Source organism: Leuciscus leuciscus (assembly GCF_965113295.1).
Source record: "Leuciscus leuciscus genome assembly, chromosome: 16".
NCBI lineage: Eukaryota > Metazoa > Chordata > Actinopteri > Cypriniformes > Leuciscidae > Leuciscus > Leuciscus leuciscus.
The window spans coordinates 38595181-38613480 of record NC_138740.1 but is presented as its reverse complement, the minus strand read 5'-3'; the positions used below and the strand labels follow the sequence as shown (position 1 = coordinate 38613480).

General features: G+C 41.1%; 1 protein-coding gene and 1 long non-coding RNA gene across 3 annotated transcripts in view; both read right to left on the bottom strand.

The window, feature by feature from the left end:
* The window catches only part of LOC309476989 (uncharacterized protein), a 423389-nt gene that overhangs the window by 384743 nt on the left and 20346 nt on the right, over positions 1–18300 (bottom strand). The window lies entirely within an intron of this gene.
* LOC309477024 lies at positions 13235–16306 on the bottom strand. Its single transcript, XR_014198472.1, has 5 exons — positions 16103–16306; positions 15369–15952; positions 15045–15169; positions 14351–14394; positions 13235–13697 (listed from the first exon to the last, which is right to left on the bottom strand). It is a non-coding gene; the product is annotated as an uncharacterized lncRNA (long non-coding RNA).

Sequence of the window (18300 nt, the reverse complement as noted above, 5' to 3'; positions counted from 1 at the left end):
ATTAGTGGTGTGGGGTGAGTGTATTATACGTTTGGTTAGGATTAGTGGTGTGTGGGGTGAGTGTGTATTATACGTTTGGTTAGGATTAGTGGTGTGGGGTGAGTGTATTATACGTTTGGTTAGGATTAGTGGTGTGTGGGGTGAGTGTGTATTATACGTTTGGTTAGGATTAGTGGTGTGGGGTGAGTGTATTATACGTTTGGTTAGGATTAGTGGTGTGGGGTGAGTGTGTATTATACGTTTGGTTAGGATTAGTGGTGTGGGGTGAGTGTATTATACGTTTGGTTAGGATTAGTGGTGTGTGTGGTGAGTGTGTATTACACGTTTGGTTAGGATTAGAGGTGTGTGTGGTGAGTGTGTATTACACGTTTGGTTAGGATTAGTGGTGTGTGGGGTGAGTGTGTATTACACGTTTGGTTAGGATTAGTGGTGTGTGGTGAGTATTATACGTTTGGTTAGGATTAGTGGTGTGTGGTGAGTGTGTATTACACGTTTGGTTAGGATTAGTGGTGTGTGGTGAGTGTGTATTACACGTTTGGTTAGGATTAGTGGTGTGTGGGGTGAGTGTATTATACGTTTGGTTAGGATTAGTGGTGTGTGTGGTGAGTATTATACGTTTGGTTAGGATTAGTGGTGTGGGGTGAGTGTATTATACGTTTGGTTAGGATTAGTGGTGTGTGTGGTGAGTGTGTATTACACGTTTGGTTAGGATTAGAGGTGTGTGTGGTGAGTGTGTATTACACGTTTGGTTAGGATTAGTGGTGTGTGGTGAGTGTGTATTACACGTTTGGTTAGGATTAGTGGTGTGGGGTGAGTGTGTATTATACGTTTGGTTAGGATTAGTGGTGTGTGGGGTGAGTGTGTATTACACGTTTGGTTAGGATTAGTGGTGTGTGGGGTGAGTGTGTATTATACGTTTGGTTAGGATTAGTGGTGTGTGGTGAGTGTGTATTACACGTTTGGTTAGGATTAGTGGTGTGTGTGGTGAGTGTGTATTATGTAATAGTGAGTACAGGCCGTTTGTGTTTGAACATTTCTTTGTAATATAGTGTGATGTTAATTTTCCAATACTTTTAAATATGGTTTAAATGTTTATTTGTGCTTTATGTTTAAAAAGGAGTGTGTGTTAAGTGCATTTATTCATAGCATTATTTTCGCTTGGCATACCAGCGTGATGACGTCATCGCACGCATCGCATAGTAACCCGCACGCGAGTGATGCTTCATTCGTAGTAAATGCAGAGACGAGAAGCCATCACAAATGCGTTCTTCTCTTCATTGTCTTGTTACTTACAGGTAACTGCAAAGTATAATGCAAAACACACTTCCGATTTAAGCATAAACACTGTTAATATAATATGAATGAGTTGTGCGCGTGTTTAACGCAGTTGTTTTGTTATATGAATAGCGCGTCATGAGTTTGTCATGTTGAGCACATGGTTAGCATAAGTGCTCTGCGATTAGCGCCAGAGTCCGCCACATAATTGATTAAAGTATAAATACTATTCGAATCTATAACGTATAATATTGTTTAGTGTTATAAATTATTTCTAATTTACATACGTGGTCGTAATCGACGGTGATGTCTGTAAACTGTGTAATGCGTTACATTTGAGTGAATGTAGTGAATGTAGTTGAGTGAATTTCACATGTCTTGTCATTCAATGTAATACATCAGACAACGAACTTGTATGTGTTCTAAACTGAGAATAGGGAGTGGATTCTTAATGTGTTTTACATCATCATTCTCATGTTATTATTTAGATAAAGGGTAAATGCTAGTTAAAGTGTTTTATATATAAAAATGATCTATTAGGGTGTCACTTTGGCAATTGTAAACCCTGAATATGCAAAATGTTTACAGTTGTAATATGCATATACTTTTATTGATTCGTAGTAAATGCAGAGACGAGAAGCCATCACAAATGCGTTCTTCTCTTCATTGTCTTGTTACTTACAGGAGTACTACATATTTTGGAGGCCCCGCTGGGATGATTGTTGGGTGGTCTGACTCCTTCATCAGCGAGAACCACCCAGTCACATTCATCTCTTACCCAGACGTACAGCAGTGAGGCTGCAGAGTGAAGTGGAGAGACAAGGCCGATTTAGTGGTGCGTGCGCTTGAGACACAGTGAGTTCAGAAGCGACGGCACCCAGGTCAGTGAGGTAACCACCACTTTCAACACTGCTAAATACTGTAGAGGAAAAAAAGAAAAGAAAAGGAAGAATGGATGCGCTTGAAAGTCTTCAGGAGGAGATAGGAGAAAAATTATGCACACTGTCAAGAGAGAAATTAATAGAACTCTGCTCCTTTTTACACATCCCGTCAGTGAAAGATGTGACCCGCCTCTCACTCATAAAGTATATCAGCAGTCATTTATTGAGGAGTGAGCTGGAAGAACTAGAGGATAGTGGCATGGCAGAGTTATTGTGTATTCATGAGAAGATAAGTGACCTCACAGTGGCTACTGCTGACAATCCAGAAAAATGGGTGGAGCCAGGACACGTTGAAAGAGACATGAACACGGCCCAGAGACCAGTGAGAGAAAGTAGTACTGTAACTGAGTCATTTCAGGCTATGCATATTAATACTGCTGTAGCACACACCACATCGGGGGCGCCGGCAACATCCGATAGGAGGCGGACAGACCATTCACAACTGCCCCAGAGACACAGCGCGCCAGTCATTTGGCATAAAGAGTTTAAAATCTCAGGCTTGATCGGTGAACCAGGCCAAAAGGACCGATTATCATTCTCTAGTCTCGCTCGTCAAATCGAGAGTGGGTTGGGCAAGGGATATCCTGAACAGGAAATCATAGATGCAGTAATCAGATCCATTACACCTGGGCTTCAGCTGCGTAGCTATCTTGAAGGGAAAGCTGGTTTAACTCTTCCTACTCTGAGACGCATTCTCCGTTCTCATTATCAAGAAAAAAATGCAACTGAATTATACAAACAATTGACCACCGAGGGCCAGCGTAGCAAAGAGACCCCCCAAAACTTCCTGATACGGGCTCTTGACCTGAGACAAAAAATTCTGTTTGCCTCGCAAGAAGATGAATCTGGGCTGAAGTATGACCCTGTTTTAGTGCAGAACATGTTTCTGCATTCAGTTTTAACGGGCTTGCAAAACGACCGTGTTCAGAGCGACTTACAGCCGTATCTTTCTGACGCCGCAATCTCCGATGAAGTATTGCTAGAAAAATTAAATGTTGCATGTTCTCATGAGTCAGAGAGGCAGAACAAGCGGAAAACAGAACGCCAAGCTATTGTTCACGCCACCCAGCTTGATGAACCCGTCCCTGTACAAAAATGTCTGCCTAAACAGTCAAAGTTCGACTTGATGTCTCAGTTAAAAAGACTTAGCGATGACATTATGCAGATCAAAGAGCAAATTCAGCAGCCACAAGTTGCATCACAGCAGTGCTTTGCAGTTAACAATGAAGAGTTAGCAGTGACAGCGGCACGCCGTCATCCGCAGAACATGCCACAGATCAGCCAGCTGCCGCCAGAGTGGAGCCCAGTGCCAGGTCATCAAGCCCAGAGTCCGGATTCAGTCAAACATGAGCAACAACATTATCAACTTCAATCGCAACATCCGCAATTTGGTGCTGTATCACAGCAACAGTACACAGCACCACAGCCACTCCATGCCCTGACTCATTTTGCTCAACGACAGCAGCCCCAGCGCCATCACTTTCAAATACCACCCCAAGCCAGTCAGTCACTAAACCCGGTCACACGACAGTACCCAAATGAACGGTTGTCGCAACACCAACGCCAGTATCAACAGCCCAGACGTCAGCAAGCTAGACAATGTTTTCACTGCCAACAGAGAGGAACCATGGAGCAGTGCACCCATTGCTATTATTGCAGCAGCAGCGAACATTATGCAGCTGGTTGCAGAGTACGGGGTACGAGAAACCAGAGGGAGGTTCAGTTAAACGGGGAAGGGTTGCTCCAAAGGGACAGGGAGTGACCCAAGAGACGACCACGTCCCGACGACGCACAACACGACAGTTCAAACGCAACCTGCAATACCATGTGCCTCATGACATAGACAGCATAATAACAGCCGAATGCCGAGTTAATCAGCATTCTCCAATAACTTCCCTAGTTGGCAGGCAATGCCTGGTGGCCTGCTATTTGCAAGGACATGAGACAGAGGCTTTATGGGACACAGGCTCCCAGGTGTGTATTATTGATGAGCAGTGGAAAGACAGCTACATACCAGAAGTCAGACTGAGAGATATTTCTGAAGCCACAGAAACACCTGAACGTCTACACCTTGTGGCAGCCAATGGTACTGACATGCCGTACGGAGGATGGGTTGAGGTGACGTTCAAGTTGGCCTCCCCTGCTGAAAGAGTGAAAGAATTAGTCATTCCTATGCTTGTTTTAAAGGGTCAGCAACTCCCTAAACCTATCATTGGATTTAATGTAATCGAGCAAGTGATGAAACAAAAAGATACAGACAATTCGGACAAAGTGACTATCAGGCAGCTGTACCAAACCGTTGTAAGCGCATTTCCCAACCTGAAAAGAGACAAAGTCCATACCTTCATCAATCTGGTGACAGCTGATGATCTCGGCGAGTATACAGTGAGTACTGCCCAGGGATCTGTGAACATACCAAAGCACACAATCATGCAAATACAGTGCAAAGTTAAAATGCCACATGTGAGACAAGACAGTGTGTTGCTGTTTGAGCCATGTGTCAACCCTCAACACCCTGAGGGCCTAGAACTGTTTGACACTCTGCTGGAGGTGAAAAAAGGTACCCGCCCTTCAGTCATTCTGAGCGTGCAGAACGAGACCGACCACGATATTATCCTAGGAGGTAGAGTGGAGCTGGGCATAGTGCAACCAGTTAAATCAGTCTTACCTGCGACTATGATCTCTCCAAGGGGAACAGGATCTGTGACTCAGGTTACGGTCGAGGAAACGCCAAGGGGAACAGAGGAAGACAGCCTGTGGGACCCACCGGTCGACTTGAGCCATCTAACTGCACGGCAACAACAACAAGTGAAGCAGATGTTAAGGGAGGAGTGCCAAGCTTTCTCAAAATCTGACGACGACATTGGTTGTGCAAAGGGACTTCAAATGAGTCTTTCCTTGAACGACAATACACCTGTAGCTCGGACATACAATTCAGTTCCAAAGCCCGTACCAGGAGATGAAAGACTACCTACAGGACTTAATAGCTCAAGGGTGGGTAGAAAAGTCCAACTCCTCTTATTCTTCGCCAATTGTGTGTGTCCGGAAAAAGGATGGCAGCCTCAGACTGTGTATCGATTACAGGGACCTGAATCGGAAGACAGTACCTGACCGACAGCCGATTCCTCGAGTGCAGGACGTCTTAGATGGCCTGGGGGGCAATTCGTGGTTCTCTCTGCTCGACCAAGGGAAGGCGTATCACCAAGGCTTCATGACCCCAGAGAGCAGGCCACTAACAGCATTCACAACCCCCTGGGGTTTATATGAATGGATTCGCATCCCCTTTGGCCTTATGAATGCTCCAGCAGCGTTCCAGCGGTTCATGGAGAAATGTTTGGAGGGAATGAGAGACGAGATCTGCGTGCCATATCTGGACGACATCTTGGTCTTCACGAAGTCATTTGATGACCAAGTGGAGGCAGTGAGGAGAGTACTGAGGCAACTATGTACCCATGGGATTAAACTAAAGCCACGGAAATGTGACATGTTCAAGAACGAAGTGAGATACCTGGGCAGAATTGTGTCTGCAGAGGGTAGCCGCCTGGACCCAGCCGATACGGCTGCTGTAACAGCTTTGAAGGAGAAGCGACCAGGCACTGTAGGCGAGCTACGTAAGATCTTGGGCCTGCTCAGCTACTATCGTCGGTACATAAAGGATTTTTCAAGAATTGCCAGTCCGCTGTATAACCTTTTGAAGGGCAAAGCCAATGATGGGGAAAGTCCAGCAAGGGCCAAGAAAAGGACAGAAAGGAACAAGAAGGGTTCTGGGGTGCCATCAAACCAGCGGATTGAATGGACAGCGGATTACCAAGAAGTCTGGGAGAAATTGATTGAGTGCTTGGTCCGACCACCCGTGTTAGGGTTTCCAGATTTCTCTGAACCATTCATCCTGCATACAGATGCATCAAATCAAGGCCTGGGGGCTGTTCTATATCAACGGCAAGGTGGAAAGTTGAGGGTGATTGCTTATGGGTCCAGAACATTGACAGCGGCTGAGAAGAACTACCACCTCCACAGCGGGAAGCTGGAATTCCTCGCCCTAAAGTGGGCTGTGACTGAAAAATTCAGGGACTATTTATATTACGCCCCAACTTTCACTGTGTACAGCGATAATAATCCGTTGACCTATGTACTCTCGTCTGCAAAACTCAATGCAACCGGGTGTCGATGGGTCGGTGAGTTGGCAGACTTCCATTTCACAATCCGCTACCGGCCAGGAAGAGAGAATGTGGATGCAGACACGTTGTCTAGGATGCCGTTGGACGTAGAGACTGTGATGAAAGAGTACACAGAGGAGCTTCCATCAGATTGCATCGGAGCAATGATACAAGCAGTTGAAATCCAGGATGAGCTGGGTCCCAACATGGCTGTCAAATGCGAGGATGTAATGGCATGGAGAGACACAGATGAAGCATCACCAACGTCATTGTCAAAAGAGGAGATTCGACAGGCACAGAGTGACGATAAGGACATCAACGTTATCGTCGAGCACTTACAGTCTGGGTCCCGGCCAGGCTCAAAGCAGTGGCGGGCAGTCAACCCAAAGTTCAGGGGTTTAATCCGAGAATGGGATAAGTTACAGTTAGATGAACATGGCATACTGTACCGTAAAACGTCACAGCGGACTCAGCTCGTGTTACCGGCCAAGTTCAAGCACATTGTCCTGAGGGAACTACACGATGAGATGGGCCACCAAGGGCTGGATAGGACAACAAGCCTTATTAGAGACCGTTTTTTCTGGCCACAGATGCAGAAGGATATTGAGCATTATGTCCTAAGGGCGTGTCCATGCATTAAGCAGAAAAAACCATGCCGGGAGATACGAGCACCGTTAAAGAGCATCAAGACAACTTACCCGTTTGAGCTGGTCTCGATTGATTTTCTCCATCTAGATAAGTGCAAAGGAGGATACGAGTACATTCTCGTCGTCATCGATCACTTTACACGATTTGTTCAAGCCTATGCTACCACATCAAAATCAGGCAAAACGGTGGCTGACCGACTGTTCAATGACTTTGCCCTTAAGTTCGGATTCCCTTCGAGGATCCACCACGACCAAGGTGGAGAATTTGAGAACCAGTTGTTTGACCAACTAAGGAAGTACAGTGGTATTACAGCATCAAGAACAACCCCTTACCATCCGCAAGGAAATGGCCAGGTGGAAAGGTTCAATCGAACAATACTACAGATGCTCAAGACTCTGACAGAGAAAGAGAAATCCAATTGGAAGGAGGCACTTAACAAACTAGTCTTCGCATACAACTGCACTAAATGTGAGGTTACCGGCTTCTCGCCATTTTACCTGTTGTTTGGTCGCTCCCCAAGACTCCCTGTTGATGCGTTGTTCGGACTTGACCAGGACCGCGGCACCACTAATCAACGAGAGTATGTAGAACGCTGGACAAAGGGGATGCAAGAGGCTTACGAGATTGCACGGGACCATGCAAAAAAGTCTGCTGAAAGGAACAAGCGAAACTACGACCACAAAGTAAGATGCGCTGACCTGTACCCTGGAAGCCGAGTCCTTGTGAAAAATCTCACTCCGCGAGGGGGTCCTGGAAAGCTAAGGAACTACTGGGAGGACGAAGTTCATGTTGTAATCCGTCAAGCCATGGAGGATGTCCCTATTTACGAGGTGAAACCTGAGCAGGGGAAAGGAAGGTCAAGAGTCTTACACAGAAATCTACTTCTACCATGCGATTACTTACCGTCAGCCATTGCAGAGAAAAAGGACTCCACACCTAACCAACAGAGGAAAAAAAGGGGTCAGCTTGGAAGGAACAGAGAGTATGTGCCAGAGGCCAACAGTGAAAGTGATGAAGATGAGTACAGCTTCAGAGTGGAATGCCAACAAAGAGACAAAAGGACAGATGGACAACATGAGACAAATAGAGATGTGTTATCAAGGGAGTCAGACTTACCTGAATCATCAGTAGGTACCCATGAACTAGCTCATGAACAACATCCACAGTCAACCCAAGCTGAATTGGAAACTGTGCCTGGAGAAGAGAGACAAGTCAACGACACAAGAGACAGGCAGGAAGCTCAGGAGACCGGATCAACTGCTGAGTCTGAGGAAATAGAGTTAGTTGAGAGAGGAGCACCTGCAACACAAGAACAGAAAAACATGCACTCAGGGGAACAAAACAAGTTAACAGCGAGAATGCGACGACCTCCAAAAAAGTTCACTTACGACACCTTTGGGACACCAGTATGTCGCAATGTGCAGAGCATGAGTGGTGACTATTATCAGGATTTCAGAGTCCCAAACACTTGGACAACAATACCCTTTTATTATCACCAAGCCCCACCTTTTTGCTACTAACTGTGTACTACCATATCTTTAAGTTAATCTACTGTTTTGGTTATACTACCAAGTGCCTTTGGGGTGCGAATAATATGGACTGTTGATATGGACTGTTGATATGTGGTCATACATACTGGAACATTTGATAAGTTATGAACTGCCCTTTCTAATATGCACACTGAAGAGCCTGGAAAACATACATGAACAATGGACAATCAATAGCGAACTCAAGTGAACAGCAAAGCAGATACTGCTGTGCGATTTAGGGAACATGGACTGTTTTAGGGCTCTGAACACAGCCACGTTAAGCTGTTCTAAGCTTCAAATGGACTGTTCTCGTTTGGCATAAGTGAGATGGTTTTTTTTTGTTGTCCTTTCCTGACGACAATTCTGCCAAATGGACTATTGTTGCTGAACTTTGAGACTTTTGTCAATATATGACATTCGCCAATTGAATTATATATAAAAAAAGAGGACTTTCAGTCTTGGTGCCATTGTAATTGTTATGATTCCATTGAAGAATGTGAAAAAAAAATGATGTGAATTATCACCGTGGCATGAGTGTGAAAAAAAAAAAGAAAGAAAGACATTGGTTTAACAGAAAGCAAAAATTGATTAAGATTGATTGAGAAGGGCATTGGTAGATGTCGGGACGACATTTTATCCTGTAGGGGAGAGTGTAATAGTGAGTACAGGCCGTTTGTGTTTGAACATTTCTTTGTAATATAGTGTGATGTTAATTTTCCAATACTTTTAAATATGGTTTAAATGTTTATTTGTGCTTTATGTTTAAAAAGGAGTGTGTGTTATGTGCATTTATTCATAGCATTATTTTCGCTTGGCATACCAGCGTGATGACGTCATCGCACGCATCGCATAGTAACCCGCACGCGAGTGATGCTTCATTCGTAGTAAATGCAGAGACGAGAAGCCATCACAAATGCGTTCTTCTCTTCATTGTCTTGTTACTTACAGGTAACTGCAAAGTATAATGCAAAACACACTTCCGATTTAAGCATAAACACTGTTAATATAATATGAATGAGTTGTGCGCGTGTTTAACGCAGTTGTTTTGTTATATGAATAGCGCGTCATGAGTTTGTCATGTTGAGCACATGGTTAGCATAAGTGCTCTGCGATTAGCGCCAGAGTCCGCCACATAATTGATTAAAGTATAAATACTATTCGAATCTATAACGTATAATATTGTTTAGTGTTATAAATTATTTCTAATTTACATACGTGGTCGTAATCGACGGTGATGTCTGTAAACTGTGTAATGCGTTACATTTGAGTGAATGTAGTGAATGTAGTTGAGTGAATTTCACATGTCTTGTCATTCAATGTAATACATCAGACAACGAACTTGTATGTGTTCTAAACTGAGAATAGGGAGTGGATTCTTAATGTGTTTTACATCATCATTCTCATGTTATTATTTAGATAAAGGGTAAATGCTAGTTAAAGTGTTTTATATATAAAAATGATCTATTAGGGTGTCACTTTGGCAATTGTAAACCCTGAATATGCAAAATGTTTACAGTTGTAATATGCATATACTTTTATTGATTCGTAGTAAATGCAGAGACGAGAAGCCATCACAAATGCGTTCTTCTCTTCATTGTCTTGTTACTTACAGGAGTACTACATATTACACGTTTGGTTAGGATTAGTGGTGTGTGGGGTGAGTGTGTATTATACGTTTGGTTAGGATTAGTGGTGTGTGTGGTGAGTATTATACGTTTGGTTAGGATTAGTGGTGTGTGGGGTGAGTGTGTATTATACGTTTGGTTAGGATTAGTGGTGTGTGGTGAGTGTGTATTGCACGTTTGGTTAGGATTAGTGGTGTGTGGTGAGTGTGTATTACACGTTTGGTTAGGATTAGTGGTGTGTGGTGAGTGTGTATTACACGTTTGGTTAGGATTAGTGGTGTGTGTGGTGAGTGTGTATTATACGTTTGGTTAGGATTAGTGGTGTGTGGGGTGAGTGTGTATTACACGTTTGGTTAGGATTAGTGGTGTGTGGTGAGTATTATACGTTTGGTTAGGATTAGTGGTGTGTGGGGTGAGTGTGTATTACACGTTTGGTTAGGATTAGTGGTGTGTGGGGTGAGTGTGTATTATACGTTTGGTTAGGATTAGTGGTGTGTGTGGTGAGTGTGTATTACACGTTTGGTTAGGATTAGTGGTGTGTGTGGTGAGTGTGTATTACACGTTTGGTTAGGATTAGTGGTGTGTGGGGTGAGTGTGTATTATACGTTTGGTTAGGATTAGTGGTGTGTGGGGTGAGTGTGTATTATACGTTTGGTTAGGATTAGTGGTGTGTGGTGAGTGTGTATTACACGTTTGGTTAGGATTAGTGGTGTGTGTGGTGAGTGTGTATTATACGTTTGGTTAGGATTAGTGGTGTGTGGGGTGAGTGTGTATTACACGTTTGGTTAGGATTAGTGGTGTGTGGGGTGAGTGTGTATTACACGTTTGGTTAGGATTAGTGGTGTGTGGGGTGAGTGTGTATTATACGTTTGGTTAGGATTAGTGGTGTGTGTGGTGAGTGTGTATTACACGTTTGGTTAGGATTAGTGGTGTGTGGTGAGTGTGAATTACACGTTTGGTTAGGATTAGTGGTGTGTGGGGTGAGTGTGTATTATACGTTTGGTTAGGATTAGTGGTGTGTGGGGTGAGTGTGTATTATACGTTTGGTTAGGATTAGTGGTGTGTGGGGTGAGTGTGTATTATACGTTTGGTTAGGATTAGTGGTGTGTGTTGAGTGTGTATTACACGTTTGGTTAGGATTAGTGGTGTGTGGGGTGAGTGTGTATTATACGTTTGGTTAGGATTAGTGGTGTGTGGGGTGAGTGTGTATTATACGTTTGGTTAGGATTAGTGGTGTGTGGGGTGAGTGTGTATTATACGTTTGGTTAGGATTAGTGGTGTGTGTGGTGAGTGTGTATTACACGTTTGGTTAGGATTAGTGGTGTGTGGGGTGAGTGTGTATTATACGTTTGGTTAGGATTAGTGGTGTGTGTGGTGAGTGTGTATTACACGTTTGGTTAGGATTAGTGGTGTGTGGGGTGAGTGTGTATTATACGTTTGGTTAGGATTAGTGGTGTGTGGGGTGAGTGTGTATTATACGTTTGGTTAGGATTAGTGGTGTGTGGTGAGTGTGTATTACACGTTTGGTTAGGATTAGTGGTGTGTGGTGAGTGTGTATTACACGTTTGGTTAGGATTAGTGGTGTGTGGTGAGTGTGTATTACACGTTTGGTTAGGATTAGTGGTGTGTGGTGAGTGTGTATTACACGTTTGGTTAGGATTAGTGGTGTGTGGTGAGTGTGTATTACACGTTTGGTTAGGATTAGTGGTGTGTGGTGAGTGTGTATTACACGTTTGGTTAGGATTAGTGGTGTGTGGTGAGTGTGTATTACACGTTTGGTTAGGATTAGTGGTGTGTGTGGTGAGTGTGTATTATACGTTTGGTTAGGATTAGTGGTGTGTGTGGTGAGTGTGTATTATACGTTTGGTTAGGATTAGTGGTGTGTGGGGTGAGTGTGTATTATACGTTTGGTTAGGATTAGTGGTGTGTGGTGAGTGTGTATTACACGTTTGGTTAGGATTAGTGGTGTGTGGGGTGAGTGTGTATTATACGTTTGGTTAGGATTAGTGGTGTGTGGGGTGAGTGTGTATTATACGTTTGGTTAGGATTAGTGGTGTGTGGGGTGAGTGTGTATTATACGTTTGGTTAGGATTAGTGGTGTGTGGTGAGTGTGTATTACACGTTTGGTTAGGATTAGTGGTGTGTGTGGTGAGTGTGTATTATACGTTTGGTTAGGATTAGTGGTGTGTGTGGTGAGTGTGTATTATACGTTTGGTTAGGATTAGTGGTGTGTGGGGTGAGTGTGTATTATACGTTTGGTTAGGATTAGTGGTGTGTGGTGAGTGTGTATTACACGTTTGGTTAGGATTAGTGGTGTGTGGGGTGAGTGTGTATTATACGTTTGGTTAGGATTAGTGGTGTGTGTGGTGAGTGTGTATTATACGTTTGGTTAGGATTAGTGGTGTGTGGGGTGAGTGTGTATTATACGTTTGGTTAGGATTAGTGGTGTGTGGTGAGTGTGTATTACACGTTTGGTTAGGATTAGTGGTGTGGGGTGAGTGTGTATTATACGTTTGGTTAGGATTAGTGGTGTGTGGTGAGTGTGTATTACACGTTTGGTTAGGATTAGTGGTGTGGGGTGAGTGTGTATTATACGTTTGGTTAGGATTAGTGGTGTGGGGTGAGTGTGTATTATACGTTTGGTTAGGATTAGTGGTGTGTGGTGAGTGTGTATTACACGTTTGGTTAGGATTAGTGGTGTGTGGTGAGTGTGTATTACACGTTTGGTTAGGATTAGTGGTGTGTGGGGTGAGTGTGTATTATACGTTTGGTTAGGATTAGTGGTGTGTGTGGTGAGTGTGTATTATACGTTTGGTTAGGATTAGTGGTGTGTGGGGTGAGTGTGTATTACACGTTTGGTTAGGATTAGTGGTGTGTGGGGTGAGTGTGTATTACACGTTTGGTTAGGATTAGTGGTGTGTGGGGTGAGTGTGTATTACACGTTTGGTTAGGATTAGTGGTGTGTGGGGTGAGTGTGTATTACACGTTTGGTTAGGATTAGTGGTGTGTGGGGTGAGTGTGTATTACACGTTTGGTTAGGATTAGTGGTGTGTGGGGTGAGTGTGTATTACACGTTTGGTTAGGATTAGTGGTGTGTGGGGTGAGTGTGTATTACACGCAATAAAGTGCGTATCATATGCACGCGAAAAACATAAATCATTATAAAAATTATTATAGAAAACTTTTTTTTTTTTTTACAGAAAACAGCAGCAACAACATGCTTCAGTTCATCATGATAAATACCTTTTTTAACATGAAAAAGGCAGATTGCTTTTTGTAACAATTTTAAATGAATGGAAGTAACTGTGGCCTGTAATGCAAAATATGAATTTAAATAACACTTTAGATTTAGAAGAAAAATATAATACAACAACAGTATGCAAGCAGCAATATGGGCAACGAAGGCACAGTAAACGTGGAAAGAACGGAAAAGCAAAGGATGAGTCCCTGTTTTTATCCTTTGACATCACGAGTGAAGATGCTGTCAGGAGCCTGAGAGTCCAGAGACTTTAGTGGCTGTTTCTGAAAATAATAACAAGATACATTAATAATAAAGTCATAACTGAAAAACTGTAGCAACTGAAGCATCATAGATGCCCGTATGAAATTATGCTTAATACTCAAATCACATTCATCATCTTAAATATTATTGAATCATTTTTAAATATTAGCCTACATGTTAAAATTATGGGTAACACTTCACAATAAGGTTCAGTAGTTAACATAAACTAAAAATGAACAATACTTCTACAGCATTTATTAGTCAAGTCAAGTCTCCTTTATTTATATAGCACTTGTTTCATAATCTTAATCTTAAGATTGAATCTTAGTTATTAGTTTAGTAAACATAAAACTAAACTCTAAACATTCATTCAAATGAAGTGAGTTTATGATTAAAACAAGAACAAATATCTGCCAAAGTGGTCAGAAAAAAAAAAAAGAAAAAGAAAAAAAGAAAGGAAAACAAGATTATATTTCTGACTCCATTTGCATATATTTGTTATTGTTTTAATCCATTAGAAACAAGACTTAATATCTTCAGTCATTTTGCTTTTCTCCAGTAAATGTATCTTGATTTAAAAATAATCTTGGTTTAGATATTTGTGCTGGAAAATCATTTTTTTGCAGCAATGCAACTTTGTTTCCTCTCTGCTTATGATGTATCAATATCTCACCTGATATTTGGTCTTCTCTGACACACCAGAAGAAAACTTGGAGACTGAGGATAAACACACACATCTGGTTATCTTCATAGTTAAATACAGCAGATGAATTAATTCTACAAGTCAAGTCAAGTCAAGTCAAGTTTATTTGTATAGCGCTTTTCACAATACAGATTGTATCAAAGCAGCTTCACAGTATTAAATTAAAATAATACAACAAAGTTTTTTCAAGAGGAATTTATTGATTGATAAAATTAAATTAAATATCCCCAAAATATCCCCAAGTCAAGCACATCCACAGACAACATTAGAACAAGGAAATAACTGTGTAATGTACAGTAAGAACAATTCGGATGTCTTTCCAGGAGATATGCTAATGTTTTTACTGTGCAGTTGTTGAAGCGTTTTTTTTTACGCTAATAATAAAAGATCAATATTGGTTTTAGATGGGTTTAATTATTAGATGGGTTTAATTATTCAGAATACAATGAAATGAATGATGTTGAATGAGTGTAATGGATCTGTGTTCTCACAGAAGGACACCAGGAATGAAAGGGTTAATCACTTTATTTTGATAGTCTACTTTCGACATTCTATTATAAGTGACTTTGCAACTATATGTCAGCTGACTCTCATTAGAGTATTAGTGTTGATGATCAGAAGATCCACGGTTTGGATTGTGACCGGCTGATATTGTTTTACTCACAGTTCGGTCTTATATCATACCAGCTCCACCATCTGATGAGGTTTACATTTTCACTGGTTTGTGTTTTCATCACTTTCTCTCCTGTCTTCATGCGTTTACTCATTAATCTCTTCTCTGGAGTGACACTGTAGCAAATAATAAATCACAAATGACCGCAACTAAAGTATTTCATTAAAATATCAAATAATCAAGTGATCAAATCCATAATCCATATGAAAATGTTTGATTACAAAGCTCCTTAAAATAGTAAAGTACTTAAAATTAAAGACATTTCTGCCCTAAAAACGCATATTAATATTTTAAAATGATGTTCAAATATATCACCTGTGATGAGAGGAAATGTAGGATTATCCAGCGTTCATGTTCATAATCACTGAATATGATAAAGTCACACATGAGGATCTGCAGTGAACATCTAAGGGAGAAGTTTCCTTCAGACTGCTGGACTTGTGTGTTCAGTGAGACTTTGGGATTGCTTGGTTTTATGGACGGGACATGATGGGCGTTACTAATGTCAGAAACCAGAACTGATCAGACTGGTGTTTCATGATCACATGATCACATGGCCACACCCACAACTGGTGCGTTCATCGGCTTTCACCAGATTCTGTGTCTGTGTGGATTCTGACATGTACAGTTTCATCGAGAGTGACACAATCCTCAAAGGATGAGGTGATCAATGTATAAAAGACACCAGGCTTTCACTCTGTACTGGCAACAGGAAACTCTGTGCAAGATTTACACAAACGATAATTAAAAATACTGGAAAATAAGTTTTACTGAAAATAAAAATGTACTGTATTGGAAATATATATGGCCATAAATCTTGTGGGCCAAAATCACATAACCGATCCAACAAGGAAGCAGATCCTCTCTCTCTTTATATTTCCTCTTCATGTTGTTCGTGTCTAGAGAGAAGAAACACAAATAATTGTCAAATAAGAATGAGATATATTTTATCTCATTCCTAAAAACAAATCAGTTCTTAGACTTTTTATGCAGCAAAATAATCCTGAAAACATTCACTGTTTGTATATTTGGTGATATTTATTACTTACAGTCTGAAATACGGCTTCTCCATCTCCCAAGATTCACCAGCTTCATGTTTTCACTGCTTTTCCTGCTTCTCTTCGTCCTTTGTTCTTCTTTCTTTTTTAAATAGAAATGTAAGAAACACTGCTGGGTGTCCTAGTGCTGTGAATCCATGACATGTGAATCCATAACATGTGAATCCATGACCATGAGTCCAAGAGGGGGAGAAGCTTGTGAACTTTTATTCTTGCAAAAATGAGATACAGCCCATCTACAGAAATAGGGCAGGCACATTATTATGATAGGTTTATCTGAGCCGCTTATAGAGAAATGGGACGGGCACATTTGGTTTTCGCCACACTTACTCGTACTGGACTCAGAGTGAACCTTCCTCCAGCATGTGTCTTACTGGAAAACCCCCAGGGACTGGTTTAGTGTGTTCAGGGGTGGAAAACACCATGACTCATGCGGGTGGAGAAGTTTCTCAGAAACACAAACATGACAGAAACTACTCTGTTCCTATTTTCTTTTTATATTCCAGGACGTTTCATGTGCACATGATAATCAATCACATGATTTATATTGTGCTTATTGGATGGTTTCGCCATGCAAATGTGTTTAAATGCGTTTATACAACACTGTCCATTGTCTGAAAAATAATAATAATAAAAAAAAACATTGTTTTATAATGCTCATTTGAACTAATATTCATTTTCTCAGCAATAAAGTGTTATGTAACGTGGTACAATATAAACTCATATAAAGAGGAATAATTCCAGCAAACACACTTTAATCTCAAACACCAGAAAACCAGGAGAAATCCAGACGAACATTAACGAGAACGGACAGAGACTAAAGGAGAACGGAGGGTTTAAACGTACAGAGCAAACACAAAAAGCAAGGAACATGTTTAGTAAATGAACAGGATAACGGTGAATGATAACAGACTGTATGAGGAAACGTATCACAGGACTAAACCCAGAAACACAATGTAAGTAACTGAGTCTTATTGATTTCATTCTTTCCCCAAATCTTCATGATTGTCAATGCAAATTTTAGTAGAAACAAAGTTTAGTAATACTTTCAATAAGATCTCACTTCTTAACATTAGGTAATGTGTTAACTAACATGAACTAACTTTTTTTTTGTACAACATTTAATAACCTTTGTCAATGTTAGTTAATAAAAAATGCAATTATTTATTGTTTGTACATCAACTAATGTTAACGGATTCAACTTTTGATCTAATAATGTATATATGTTGAAATTAACATTAACTAAGATTGATATGCTGTATGAGTATTGTTCATTCTTAGCTCATATATAAACTAATGTAATTAACAAACGAGAACTTATAATGTTACCCAAAGTTTAAATAAGGTGTAACTGAGAATGTCCAGAAAGGAGGAATATCTGATGTAAAACCATTGCATGAACAGTGTGAGTCTTTTATTATGTTTTGATCTAATACTGTAGAAAAAGATGTAAGTGCTTCCATAGATGTTGCTGTTAGTTTCTATTTCTAGGCCTATTTCACATATTTCTCTATTTCTGATTATATATCTGGAGCTTCTCGTTGTATCACTGCTATCACTGGGACTTTTACATTACAGAGTCGATATCCTCATGGACGTGGATTATAGTCATAATAACACTGATCCTATAGAAATCAAATGTGTTCCTGCTTCATATGAGACACATGATGATCCTCATTGGGCTTCAGATCAGATTCTCTGATTTCTCTTCACTGTCTCTGATCCTGAAACTAAAGGCCTTTGAGTTTGTGAATCTAATGGCGCCATCTAGAGGACAGATGTGGTATTAACATCAATCTTCTGTGGAGTAACAATACAGATACAATTTACAAAGACATTCACTGACACTTAGACCTAATGTCTTATTTTTTATTTGATGCCTTAATTCTGTTTAATGTAATTGGTATTTTGCAGTCTCAAATGAAACCGGTCTTCAGAAGAAACCAATGTTTAATAACTGTAGGTTTCAAATAACACTCAGTTTCATGTGGAATTGAAGACTAGACTTTCTCTTTCTCTCTCTCTCTCTCTCTCTCTCTCTCTCTCTCTCTCTCTCTCTCTCTCTCATTATAGCCCTAATTAAAACAACAACACTAGTTTAGTTTCTACACGGAAGAGTTTATGATATCCCCTGTATAATGTCCTAACTTGTTAAATTTTACATCATTGTTTTGGCAGTTGAACAGAAA